Raw genomic sequence first — 14,779 nt, forward strand, 5'->3', positions numbered from 1 at the left:
GAGAGAGTGAGAGAGAGAAAGGGAGATATATATATATATATATATATATATATATATATATATATATATATCTGGGAGCGATCGATATCGCAGCGGTTGCAAGCCGTAAACAGGGGCGGGAATCGTTAAATATTGAAATCCGAGCGAAGCGTAACTCGATATCGGATCCGCGCGCGAATACGTCACTCGTATCGATTAGCGGTTTTCCATTTTTAATGAAGAATTCGTTACGTCGTGTCGCGGCTTGTTCGCTCGTTCCGCCCCTTCCCTCATGCTCCGATCGTTTTATTTCGTTAATTTTCGCGATTAGCGCGAGCACCGACGACATCCGCGAATTTCGTATTTCGACTCGCTCGCGCGATTCTTCCTAGCACTCGATCGGAATTGCCATTGCTTTTAATTACCGAAACGCGCGCGCGTTTACGCGTACGGTCGCGTATAGTATCGAGTTTCGAGAGCACGATGCGTCATAGATCGAATTTCGCGCGATTGTCAGAGAAGCCATTTAAACGCTTGTCAATTAGCGGGATTGAGTTCGCACGCTGAAATAATATCGTGAATTATGTATTTTTCTGAGGATATCGAGATGCATGGGGAATGTCTGCGCAAAAGAAAAAATGCTTGGTATATTTGTAACCATTGTAATCACGTAGAGAAATAATTACTATAAATTATGGTCAAAAGGAAACCATTTTTTCTTATTAAATTCTACTATGATGTTAACGAAAACAGCCTTATGTTACTACTATCAATTTCGTGTTAGAACAAGTGAAAACTAGGACGGATCCAAAATAATAATAATCTCAGTCACATCGATCATTTTTCTTTCTCAATGTGGTGATGCTCGCATTGCCGGCGTTCACACGTACACAGACAGCGTTCAATGTTCATCGATGATGTGCGCGATCGACGATATCTTTAATCGTCTAGTGTCCGTACCACGTCACGATTTTCATTTTGCTATCGCGTCACGTTTCACCGGCGGGCGCGTACACGCGCACACGACTGCCGCCCCGACTGAAAGGCGGATAATGGTCAGGATCAACGTTGCCGGTGATCAACGTGTCCGAATAATTGACGTCCGCGATTATCGGTCCGGCAATCGACGCCAGCCGAAAGTGTCGCTCCGCTTCCTCGACACGGACGCACTTCTGACTCCTCATTTGCCGTGATCACTCCTAATGAGAATCGACACCGGAGCAACAGGAGGAGAACCGGGAAAACGACTCGATGGGTCTGCCCTCGCTACCGAGTGTTTCCGCGTTCTTCGTTAATTATGCCAAGTTTCCAGCAAAGTGAGAGCCCTGAGAAGCTTCTTGGCTCCAAGCTGTCTCGGGGTTTGTCCGACGCACGAGTATGAATGAGATTCTCGGGAATACGCGCAGAGGGCCTGGTATATAATTATCGCCACTCCTGAATCGAGGTGCCTATCGCCTCGGAAATGTAAATATCGAGGGGAATCGAGGGAGAATTGAGAAAATCGAGCAGATTAAAGGCGGAGAAAGTTACGAGTAGATAAGGTCAGAAACCGCATCGGACCCAGGACGATGTTTTGGGATTGAATGAAACGATAAGGACGCTGGAGAGAGACCAGCGTAGAGAACGAAAGCGAGTCGCAAAAAGTGGATAGGAAGAAAAAAGGAGAGAATACAAAACGTCGGGGTGCCGTCGCGATATCGCCGGCCAATAATGGGCGCGAAGCACCACCCGCCGTTAAAATCGCTCGGACTATCCTTTCCCCGCGTCCTGGCTTCTCGCTAGATTTATCGCGGAGGGTTTAAAAAAGAAGAAAGGGACGAGGTGGAGGCCAGGATAGACGGGGAGACGGACGAGGATATATTTGCCCGGCGATCTTCCTCGTAGAGGGTGGCTGTGGCGGGTCAGAGGATGGGTAGACGACGAGAAAAAAGAGAGAGAGAGAGAGAGCGGAATTGCGTGGACCTGCACAGGGCGACCAGCCCAATTTATAATATTTATCGCCGGTGACCGATAATGGAATTTCGCCGACGCGACTCTGCGCAGCGGAGAGCCCGGCGGTCGCGCCGATACTAAATCTTGAATCGGGACATATGGCCGGCCCTCTAGCAATCGTAATATGCGTCGTAAACGCGCAGCCCTCCACCATCGCGAGGGAGTAGATGTTTTTACGGCGGCATTATCGCGGACACGTGTAAACAGGTGATATCCATCGATCACGACACGTAAATCGCACTCGATTCATGGTTGATTAGTTGAATTGCAAACCACGCGGTTGCAGGACCGTGCTCGCCGCGGTAATACAACTACAATTTTCAATTTGCAAGTGGTAATTTTCAGCATTACGTACACACTGCCGCTCACGTCTCCAAACATAATCTGTTAAAGCTCGACGATGTATGGCGCGTTCGTCGTATCATCAAAGCTACGGGGTGAAGTATCGACCGCTCATAAAATATGACGCGAGCTCTGAGACAGCTGGTGCGTACATGCGCATATTTAAATACGAACGTGTACCGTTGGCGCGTGTAATACGCCCTGTTACAAATAAGCCGCTCGGCGCTGTAACACAAGCCAGACTGTGTATATATGCGTGTGTATGAATACGACGAACGCTTTCGGCGCCGCACTGCGCCGCCGATAAATCGAGTAGCAAACTGCGCGCCTGGGCGTTTCGATTTGCTAATTAACCCTCTTCAATTTTGTCCCAAATATTGACCCGGGAGTTCGCGCTATTGTTAGCTCGACTCGAAACTACGAAATCCGCTGTGCCGCCAAGTGCGCGCGCAGCGTGTCGGGCTTCGACGTCGAATAATTCAATGGCTTTTCGCTACTTGCGGAAATTGTTCGCTCGCGTAGACTGTCTGCGCTTACTGAAAATGAAGTTTGTTGATCCGAATAGCCGCTAATAACAGCCGCGCGTGTAACCTCGGACGTCAAAACACCTGCCGCGTTTCTCGACGGTTACGCAATATCCGTTCTCTCGCGCCGCAAGAAATATTTCTAAACTGTTGCCTCCCCCCGAGCTCGCGCGAAATTCAGCGCAACGAGAAAATAACGTTTCGCGGCGTTTTTCAGCTATTATCGTTATTTGCTGATCTTGTTTAATCTCAAATTACAATTTGAGATCTAGACCTAAAATCGAAAATTGTTAGAAATATGAGATATTATTTTTACCGTTAACCGTCGCGATTTACAATAGTCTTAGACACACAACAATGTCGTGCGACAAAAGAGTTTGAAATAACGAAATCTTGTACCTCTTGAATTTCATGTCGGTTAAATGAAAATCTGGAAAAAAGAGATGAAACAGTCCGTACGAAAGAAATAAACCTGAAATTACTATAATAACGCGTTCTCTCTCAACAAGAAAAATTTCACGAGAAAAATGAGACGATATTGCGATAGAAGCGTTGTGTTGATATTAAGTTTCCCCATTGTTCGTTCATAACTTCTCTAGACAAAGACAGATAAAATAGCAGTTACAAAACGTCATTGGTGCATACAAAAGACTCTTCCGACGACTATTGCTCTGTATATACACGCGCAAACATACACATATACAAGGCAATAATGTTTTCTATCGAGAGAATCTAATTTGGCCAATGAATTTTTTATCTTGAAAAATAATGACTGCATGCCTGTCAGAAACGCGAGAGTGTTAGCTTTTCAAGAGTCTTGATTTCAAGTCTCTACGACGTTCACAGGTGGAATTATCGCGCCTGTAGTCGCGGATCCGCGTCTGAATGGACTCGCGGCACTTGCCGCGTACTCATAGCACGTGCGGCGTGCGTATCGCGTATAAACATTGTATCTCAGAAACATGGACTTGTTCCCACTTGCGTGCAGTCGTCTGGCCGCTCGACCCAACGCGGCCTTTCACTCACGGCGTCCTCGCTCTCAGTGAAGTGCGCGCTCGCGTGTAGCGCGTATCGTATTGGGGTGTAGCTAGTAAAGTTATACACGCTATATCGCATTCGCACGTGCACCCAACATACCGAAACTTTCAAAGACTATAACTCGCGAACAGGTCGACGTTGAGACACGAAACAATCTTCCCGCGGCCTTGCACGCGCTTTTTCCGACTTCGAGAGAATAAACGTAGCTGAATGTCGGGATAGCTTTAAATCGATACTGTGCACAATGAACCTTCTCTCATTCGTGATGGAATCATTCTTTCTGCGAAGATTCTCCAAAGTTATCGAATTGCACGAAGAATGTAGTTTGCGAAATGAGACTAAATATCCCGAAGACGATTGATTCGCATCGAGACATTTTCCTTCATGAAATGTGAGTTTCGTTACTCTCTAAATTTTTCGAAGCGAAATTTCATTCGAAAAGTAGAGTGACCACCACGAGTCACTCGAATTCGAGCAATTGTTTATAGAGTAGAATTTTTTTTGAATCGTCGAGTAAATATTTTCACTCCAAATTCAACAGTGAATCCGATGTACTCCAGCGTTACAGGGACATTCATTTTGGTCAATTGAAACATTCACTCATATAGAGTCGGAATTCACTTTAAACTCGAGTGTGAAATATTCACTCTTGCGACTTCGAGTGGCAGTGTTTTCACTGTCGCTTTGTGCGAAAATGCTCTGCCACTTTTCGCTCGTTTTGAGTGAGACTTCACTGCGAGAAATTTAGAGAGTAAGCAGTTGCCTGACAGTATTCAGTAGCCGGAACAGCCCGTGCGCTGTTAAACGCGAGGATAGCCGATAGAGAGTTCGCGGCGTTATTACCTCCCGGCCGCTCTCGAAACTTGCTCCTCTCGCGAGGAATTGTTTAAGATTCTCTCAGGAACGCACGTGGGTGTATTATGTGTAGTCGAACGCGGGCCGCACGACACAGGTATATACACACACCCCCGGTAGGACGCGAGCAGCCAAGGCGAATTTCTCGATAACCCAAGTTATTAACTCATAAAGGCCAAGTTAAGGCTGGGTTAGGGGATGAAGCATCCCCTGCTATTATCGCGAATTTACATGCCCGGGGGGTAAGGACGCGAGAGACGAAGGCACGAGATGCCCGGCTCCTTTCCCTCCACCTTCTCCTCCTCCTCCTTTACTTCCCCCGTTTGCCCTCGTTCTTCGGGTCCTCCCCAACCCCTCGTGCCTTCCTGCCGCCCGCCCGGTCTCATCGGCAATAAAAGCTTGCGCTATAACGCATAATGGTTTAATTAAGAAGTTGTCGCACCGACATTCTCGGGATACTGCGAACAAGAGGCAGCATCTCGGGCCGCCGCCGGAGTCGATATCCGTTCGATTCGAGTTCCCGTTCCCTCGTAATAGAATATGATGCTGCCGGTATAGCTAATTAAAACACACCCCGTTATATCGCGTCGCACTCATCCGCGTGCGTCAGTCGCGCTAAAAGCAACCGACCGTTTTCCGACGTACCATTGGTATTTTCTCGCGGAAATTCAGACGTGCCGAAATCGAGAAATTATTTCGCACATTTATCGATGACAAATTAACAAATTATTTCGTGTATCCATCACGGAGCGCGCGTGTACGAGTGTAATAAATATATTGCGGTTGTTCAGACACACACACACACACACACACACACACACACACAGATATGAAATACGTTTACACTTGTAGCCAATACTTTGCATATCTAGTACAATTCGGTAAGAACCATAAACGTTTATTATGATTAAGAACGTTATTACATGACTAATTACTCAAAATACTCTACGCGACAAATATCCGGCAATTTCTCGCGTGAGAACACCCACGATCGCTTGAAACGCGAGTTAAATTGATTCCCGTGCTGCAATAAATACCACTTCAACCGGTCATTATCATTAGTAATCGTTTAAACGATTTCATATACGATTAATTGCGTTCTTTCAGGCGGACGATACAGCGGGACCGAGGACGAATAAGTGAGAGCGGTGAAGGCGGAAAGGTGAGGGGCAAGGTCCACCGAGAAGTGAGTTTAATTAATCTCTGCCTAATTGTGTCAGACGTGCGGCGACGATGGCGGTCGCGCCGAGATTCCCGAGAACGTATTAATTTATGCCGCTGAATTATGCAGCCTTCGCAGGTGAACGTTTCCGCTCGTTTCTCGCGACTGCCAGGACTTCTCGGGACTCTCACTCACGAGAGTAGTTTCGTTAATAGTGGAGGGACAGGGGGGGAGGTGGAGACGGAGGCGAACTCTCGAAATCGTCACCTTCCGAAACCGCCACCGTCGTCTCGTCTCTTCGCTCAATCCTTCCGAATTTTTCGAAAGAGCGAACTCGCTCAGGATATTAAGAATAATTGGGATTATTAAGACTGATTAAGTTATTAGAGCTTTATGAAGAGTCATTATGAGAGTAATTAGTATTAATGCGCAGGACATCGTTATTTATTACGCCACGAGGATGAGTTTCTTTTCTTTTTTTTCCTTCTTCGTGTGATCCATAACAAAATGAATTATTTGTACGTTCCCGACCTCTCGCACAGTTCGATCGTATGCGATAGTCGCACGACACGACTACCCTTAATTTAGATTTTATTGTGTATAATTCGGCTTTGTTCGTCTCGGCGACGCGACTATAGACTTTATTAAAACGATTCGTACTATCCGTGACTGGGCGGGTTAACGGGCGGGCTCTCGATCCGAGCGTTGCGCCGATATGAAATTACAGCGAGCAGCACGGTGTAAAGGGCGGATTAATCAGGAACAAGCAATTTATAACGAGGCATCACGTCCCTTAATACTTCTGTCAATAGGTCTGTTAGCAGACATTCGACATTTCCGTCAAATTACCCTCGCGGATTAAACACCGATTCTCAGTAAATCGCCATTAAATGAGATTACCAAGCTCCGCGATTCTCTCGCGGCCACTTTCCGTCTCGGCCGGTCAAAGCTCCGCGTGGATTTCGGTATATATGAATATATGTTTCAATCAATGAGTAACGAATGTCGTGACCATGTCACTTTTCCCGCTCGGAGTCGAGTGGCTTCATCATGAAACTGCCTGTTCTTCCTGAGGAAGGAATATCCGAACATCATCCCTCAACTCTTTACGTGTCATGTCGAGTCTGCTAGACCCAAACAAACATTTGATTACTCACCAACTTTCCTAAAGACTCTAGGAAAATATCAAAATTTGTCTATAGATTTTGATTTTGTTGACATTGAAAAATACTCGAAATTTTATTTGTTGGATAAAAAATATATTTTTGCGAATAAACTTTATATTCCACAAGTAAGTTTTCAAGTATTTTTTTCTCAGTGTATTTTGCAACTGAGGTTTTTCTTCGCATCTCTGCGAACAAAATGTGTTCAAAGATATTGATTTTTAACAAATTTATAATAGATTCAAAGTTGCCCGAGACAAACTGAAATATATGTCTCGAAGAAAGTGATTGTACGCGAAGAGTTGACGTCGTTTGCGTAATTTCGACGAGCGCGCGCGTTCTCGCGAAAATATACTACGCTCGAAGCGTCTCGAATTTTTCCTCCGCGCTATGATAAGTTAACGCGCGTCGTCTCTCAAAGACGTTGTAAAAAATGTGACACGTCCCCGTAAGACGATCCTTTGCACGGCGCGGCTCGGTCGCAGGTGCGAAACACATCGTGGATGCGATCTCGTCGGAGAGAGAAGATGCGAAGGCTGCCCCACGTATGCGTTCGCGGAGGAATCATCCGGCGAGTGCGCATTTCGCGTTCGATTCGCCGGCCGTGCGTTGGTAAACTCGGCCCTTATCGAGGGCCGGTGTGCAGGCGAGAGATAGTAAGCGGTACGTCAAAGAGAATAAGGGATCGATACTCGATGGCCCCCTTTGTCGGGAGATTAGCCCGCGGCTTTCTACGCGGGCGGAGAGAGAGAAGGGACGTTCTCTCTCTGCCGTGCTCGTTCCTTCACAAAAGAGGGGAGGAAGGCGAGGAGGAGGTACAAGGACGGCAAGTGTACGAGAGAAATCCTTACACACGCCGTTCAATCCAAACATAATCGATACGCTCGCGGAGGCATGAAATAACGCGCTACAGCCGTTCCCTGGCGAACGAAATGAGACGCGCGTCGGAAATCAAAGACCTCGCGAAAAGCGCGCGCCGATCGATCCCGTTATATCTTTCCGGGGGAATTAAAATCGCCCACGACTCATAGGTCCCTCTCTCTTTCTCCCTCGCGCGAGATATTTCCGGCGCGCGTTTGCAAAAAGTAGAAGCCACAGGTACACAGCTGCAGTTTCAACCGAAAGATATGATATTTCGCGCACACGCGGCGCAGGATAAACAAAAGCGAGCCGTGTGTAATTTTAATAACCGCTTACGTAAACGCGAATGAGACGCAGTATTTCGTGTCACGCCAACTGGCTTCGGTCCCGGTGTAATTATTTTAATTAAGTATAACCCGTGGAATGATATGCGCGACTGTTAATGCATCAAAGCGAAGAATTAATTCGAGTAATTAAACCGATGCGCGCGACGGCATCCGATATTCGCAAACAGAAATCGGGGCTACCAGCGCGCACACCACGACGTCCGAATAAATTATCCGCGTAAAAACGACCATCACTTTTTTTATTGTTCGCGCTCGCGACCGGAGTGCAATTTGCGTCCTCACTATTGACCGACCGATTACCAAATCGTAATGACGTCATCATCTCCGGGTGTCCGAAGTCTCTCTTCCCCCCTCTTCTCTCCCCCCCTCTCTCTCTATCTATCTCTATCTATCTATCTCTCTCTCTCTCTCTCCATCTCGCCTCGTCTCGTTCGGAAAAAAAGCTACTTTATCAGCGGCCAACGGGATACCATGGGCAGCTCGTGGAAATCCCGCCATAATCGTAACTCTGGAAAGTTGCTCCCAAAGAGGAAACCGTGGAGTAGCGGATCTCGACGGCGTAATAACTCGGAGAAGTAAGTAAACAACGGCGGATCCGACTGGAACGGACGAAGTCGGATATAATTTTCAGAGATGGAGATCCGTATGATACGCTTATTGGCCGTGGGTAAGAGATTCGTCCCGGCTAACACGCGGATATACATGGCGTCCACGTCTGCCGCAGGCCGGCCACCTCTATTCCACCAGGATTTTGTTTTATAGACGGATTACGGAGGTTTACGCTCGTCCAGGCGGACAGGATTCAGTTTTTACATCCTGTGCCTTGCGCCCCGGCGTATGCTTCGAGCAAATCGATTTTGCTTCTTATTATTCCGGCTGCAATCCGAATCAAGCACGGTTGTATCAAACTCGGAGCTTATCATGGTAGCTGCGTATCGTTCGTATATCATACGTGAGGATTAGAGAGAGCTGCGGGACACGAGAGGCAAGGCAACGTTACGCCGAAAGCGATCGCGGTTAATTAAAGTGGTGTGCATCGCGGCATTATTTCTCTCGTAATATTCTGCATTACGACGTCGTTCGTAAAAATCTCTCTCTTTCTCTCTTCTTTTTTCTTTCTTTCCTTGCGTCTTCGAAGTAACAATGTCACCACATCGTGACGTTTCACGACTCACCCGTGATTTTACAAAGACGTGTCCGACGCTACGTGCAATGCACTTGGATCGTGCAACGATCGTGGCGACCGCAGCAACGTTGAACTCCAGTGGAAATCCGCATGAATCGAGTAAACTCCTAATTACAGTTGGAGGTTCGCATCCTCCTTTGTACGAGTATGTGTGTGTGTATCTATGTACATATATCTACGATCTTCGGGCGAAGCCGAGTCCCAAATGCAGGGTTCGATCGATCATTTTCGACTCAGGAAGTTCGAGTGCTCTCGCAGTTTCGAGCTGGATTAACGAGTTTCCTCAAAGCGGTTGTCGGCGAAGAGAGAAAGGGAGAGACAGACGGAGAGAGAAACGACGACAACGACGATCGAAGGATGCCATAAGGGACAGGGGAAGAGGGAAGGGGATCGCGGGTTTGTGGAGGTATAGGTACAGATCGAGATTCCGGAGTATGACAAAGCCGGAGGAAACGATCGTTAAATCCGCCCGTAATTTCGCTCGTGAGCTGCTTTGACTGACAGAAGATACCGCTGCGAAAATAAATCGTTTTTATCAACTTCGATACCGTGTGTGCGTTCGCAGAATAAAATTAGGACGAATAGTAAAAGCGACGTCGAAAAATAACACGATACCGCGAGGACGAACAGCTAACGCTGTCGCGAAATTGTAGCGTCAAGCTCTTTAAAGTACAATCAGTATTTTCTTCATTGAAACTTATAGTTATAATTGTTGGTTCAGTTATAAGTCTAGTAATCAGTAAAATTTTATTGAAAGAATCGATTAATATTAGAGACTATTCTCGTCATTGACGTACATTGCGAACATAGACGGTATTGTTGCATTTAAGACACATCAAAGCCGTTAATTTCAGTCACAAACGCAGAAAGTTGAATTTAATGTATTGTACATCGAATTTGTATATTACAGATTTTGTAGCGATATCTCACTTCTATATGAGAAACGAAGTTTGGTCGAATGAGCCAATTTCTGGCGAAATATGAACGATTCAGAAATTCCGATTGGAGTGATTCCGATCGGAATTCAGTCTAAATTTTCAAGATTTTCAGTCAATTTAAACATAAATTTTGTACTCTCAACGGAATTCCTGAATCGTTCATATTTCACCAGAAATTAGCTCATTCAATCAAACTTTCTTTTTTCCTTGCACTAATTATAAATCAGCGAGATACAAGATGGTATAATAAAGCGAGAGTGTCTCTACTGAAAATCAGTAAATACTCAAAGATCATAGGAGGGTGATATGCTCCTTTTGCTGATATAATAAAAAAGTTTTGTTGATTCACTTCAAGAAAATAGACAAGTGTAGTTTCGCGGTATTTTGTCTTTCCTACGATGATCGACATCACCGACGACGATCACAAACAAACGCGTAAACGTACCTCTCAACGAAAATACGACGATTAGTAATTAAGATAATTGACAAGCGTTATCTGCACACGCGTTATGAATATTGTGAAAATGCTCGCTCGAATAAGCCGCGATAATAAATCGTTAATGATAATACATCGCGGCTATTTCGCTGTTTATCGTTTTTGTACTCAATTGTGTCGGTATTTCCGGTAAACAAGCCGTGGTACGAAATTAGCTCGCCCCATAAGCGAGGCGCGCTCTCGCGCTCGAAGGGATTCGCTGAAACGCGCGATTTTCCTCTAAGCTGGATTATTTTTCGACGAGGGAAACGCGCTCGTTTGTCTGTCTGTCCATCCGTCCGTTTGTTCGTTCGTTCGTTCGTTCGTTCGTTCGTCCATCCGTCCATCCGTTCGCTCGCTCGCTCGCTCGTGCGGCTGCATTGTGTCGCATTCCGAAAATTGTAGTCCCGTAGAAATTTACTACCACTTGGGCGCACGCTCGACGGCGCGGCGCAACAAATCCCGTGCCGGAAATTCTACATCGACCGGACACGACAATACGTTTTATCATCAGACGAGAATGAGCGACGAGCCGCTAGAACGCCCTCACTAGTAAAGATCACAAGTCTGGACTTGAGCGAAGGAGCTAGGATTCGTTCCTTTCTTCCTACCTTTCCTGCCTTCTCCGTCGGATGTAGTACACACACACATGCATACACACACGCATGCATTCATACACACACCGTCCCGGCTGTTGCGCACTCCGTAGGGAAACTACTTCGGCACAACTACTCCACTTTATTACCGCGCTCCACTTCACTAGCGTGTTCGCGGCTTCGCAGTGTCTTCGCCCGTCGTTCCTGCTCCCCGAAACTTTCGAACGCGCATGGTGCTCGTCGACGTAATCCGCGACGAGGCGCCGAACTAATGTCTAATTTATCATCGTTCCTTTCGCCGACGTGTGAGTAGAGGGTGTTTTGGTAAAAGGAATCTAATGAATATACTATTTTACGCTCAGCCTATTACCACTTGTTGCTAGACGACGACTGCTACCGCGACGACGATATTAATGTATATTTTTAGTATATTCTTTTCATTGCGACGGTGGAATAGTATATAGAATGTCTGACACAGCGCGTACCAACGCTGATATGCAAATAGAACCCGTGAAATTGAACAAAGAAAAATTTTCATATTTTTTTAGCAAATAACCACGACAATCATTCCTTTACTTCGACACGCAGTAACAATATTAATCTCATCATTGTTACAACAGACGAGATGAAGAAAGGAATCTAAACAATTCAATCGCGAATGGGTGAGGTAGAGTGTCACTTGTACAAGCGTAATCGCCACACCGTGCTTTAATTGATCGACTTTTCCAAATGGGAATTTTCCAGAAGGGGCTTATAGACACGTGTAGAAGAAATTGCTTTTTGCTTCATGTCCACTAATTAAACGAAATTCAACCGTTTGAAGCCGCGGCATCGACGTTAAGCTCGGCGTTAGCGCCAGACCGGGTGTGCCACCTATCGTTACGTCGGCATACTATGTTTACATGCTATCTTCTTCTAAAGTGAGACGATGATGAACGGGGCGACCATCCTTGCCTCCGTCCTTGGAAGGCGTGGAGTGGGGGAGAGAGCGAGCCGGGGTCGCTGTGTCCCGTTACGTACGCGCGCGATATCATTCCCAAAATAGCCCTACGGAATGCGGCTACTGTTTACACCGCGCGTCGTGTCTTGACCTACGTCACGAAAGGGTTTAACACCGGCTGATCGAGCACACAGATCGATGCAGACATCAATAACTCCGCTCGTGGACGTCATAGAAACTTGAAATAAGATCCGTTGGAAAAGGAAAATTATCTCACTACTGACGGACGTGAAATTGTCCTTCCTAAGTATTAAATAACGTAATCATGTAACGAAAGACATCGGTTTTTTGCGTGTACGTTAAAGTGCACATTAATCTATGCTTGAATTTAACGAGAAGGGTTTGATTTTGCTATGCGAAGCGAATTTTACGTTTTTAAAGGGTATAAACTGCGACTATAAGACAAAACGGATATAATGGAAACTCTGACCAATTTTCAACTAAAATCTTAAAAATTATTGCAAAGGATTTTTCTATTCTGTTTAATGGATTCTATTTGTACACAAACGTACACGGACATCTAAATTCCAACATTCTGTACATATATCGTAAGATATTTTCGTTATCTTTTATTATTTATGTTCTAATATTACCTTCTTTCTTTATATTATTGAAGACATAATCTTTTGAAGTCAATTAAACGCGATTAATACAATAACATGCCCATTGTGCACAATGTTCAGAGTGCTAAGTAATATTCTCCAACCCTCTGACGTTCATAAGAAAAATGACAGCGTGCAGTTATCGAAGCTTCAATAAAATAAACAGTGTCATCACGGTGTTCGCGAAACACTCGTTCAGACAATTAAAGATTGATGGTTAATAACAGACGATCGATCGTCCGCGAGTCGCACTCGCTTGCACGAATGCAAACTGCAAATTCGTACGGTCTGAATTCACATTGGCAAATATTTGCGCGTATTGATCATTTATCGCGAGTGAGATTCGCGCGAACGTATAAAAAGCTATTCCGCAGAACCGCGAACGTTCTCTCGGTGACTGACGGAAAAAAAGTGACTCCGACGCGTACGAGAGTGCACGTCTACAATTTACCTTCGCTAATATTGCGAATAGAAAAAGTGAATGTCGGGATGAGAGCACGTATGCACGCATACGCACGTACGCGAGAGATAAAGAGGAAGGACGGGGGAAGGAGAGAGGAAGAGAGAGACAGTGATTTTCCACGGAAACGACTTTCTCCACAAAGCCAGGCACAGCGCCGGAATTCGATCCGCGAGGTCGAGTATCGGCGAGGAATCGACTCTTTGTCGACGGTTGCTCTTCCGCTAGCCACAGGGTGCAGCGTCGGAGGCCGGAAATGGTTTTTCGTGCTCGTCTCTCGGTTCTCGTCGTCGTCGGGAGTCAAGAGGGTAAATATATGCGCGCGGACGAGTCCTGGTTCGCCCGTGTGTCTGGCCCTCTCTCTCTCTCTCTCTCTCTTTTATATGTATACACATGAGACTACACGTTTATGTGTACGTGTGTACGCGTTCACGCGCAGACGGGTGTGGGTGCAGCACGCGTTTGTGAATCCAGCCAGGGACGTTCACCGCTTTGGAGGCGACTGCCCCTGCACTTGGCGTGAAAGGCCGTTAGCATAGGAATGGTTCGCCACCCTCGAGTGGAGTGGTCCATTGTCGGGTCAGCCGTTCGGTGGAAGTGCCATCGGGGCCTCGAAGTGTCGTATATACCGCGAAAGAACACCCAATGCGCGCCGCCGCAGCCGCCGCCGCCGCCGCCGCCGCCGTCCTGGCGTATCGAGAGCGGGACAACAATGGAAGGGTGGCGCACACTGTGTCCCATGCGCCCCCGGGATTCTCGTTGTTACGTAGCCCATTGTCACGGCTACTGTTTGCGCGTCGACGTGACGCGTCTCCTGCTCCGCCACGCGAAGCAAGTGCGCGTTGACTCTTTTTACCGTGACACTGTCAAGATGAGTATCGACGCGCCTTGCCCCGTACTTACGTTGCGGAAAAGTTTGCGAGGGGATAATGGCCCGGTATCGCAAAGGCCGAGCGCGATACGTGAATTAGCGCAGGAGGCGAGACTTGGGAGCGATCTTAGGTCGGCTGCATCGCCAATAAGAAGTTCGGAAAACTCGAAAACTCATCGCGCTCGCGGTAAGGAGATGAATGACTGCGTCGGTGACATCGGACGTACTTAATAAACCTTAGAGATAACGAAGATGTATGTCGCTTATGCGCCGTGTATATGTGTACCGCGCTGGAGGTGTACCTCGACTCGTTTCGCATTAGGAAGATTGATTGAACTCACTTTCTCTCTCTCTCTCTCTCTCTCTCTCTCTCTCTCTCTCTCTCTCT

The 14,779-nt window shown here is 46.6% G+C and overlaps 1 protein-coding gene and 1 long non-coding RNA gene across 14 annotated transcripts in view; one reads left to right on the forward strand and one right to left on the reverse strand.

Moving 5' to 3' along the window:
- LOC116850871 overlaps window positions 1-14,779 on the reverse strand; it is a 488,766-nt gene that overhangs the window by 124,521 nt on the left and 349,466 nt on the right. The gene's annotated exons all lie outside the window — the stretch shown is intronic.
- Window positions 1-14,779, forward strand: part of LOC116850881 — a 131,890-nt gene that overhangs the window by 30,255 nt on the left and 86,856 nt on the right. For all 5 annotated transcript variants that reach the window (XR_004379467.1, XR_004379469.1, XR_004379465.1 and 2 more), the window contains exon 3: window positions 5,838-5,916. This is a non-coding gene — a long non-coding RNA (uncharacterized LOC116850881). The remainder of the gene's footprint in view (window positions 1-5,837; window positions 5,917-14,779) is intronic.

Source organism: Odontomachus brunneus, unplaced genomic scaffold, assembly GCF_010583005.1.
Source record: "Odontomachus brunneus isolate Ranch 3 - 2012 unplaced genomic scaffold, Obru_v1 Obru_scaffold_158, whole genome shotgun sequence".
In the NCBI taxonomy this organism is placed as follows: domain Eukaryota; kingdom Metazoa; phylum Arthropoda; class Insecta; order Hymenoptera; family Formicidae; genus Odontomachus; species Odontomachus brunneus.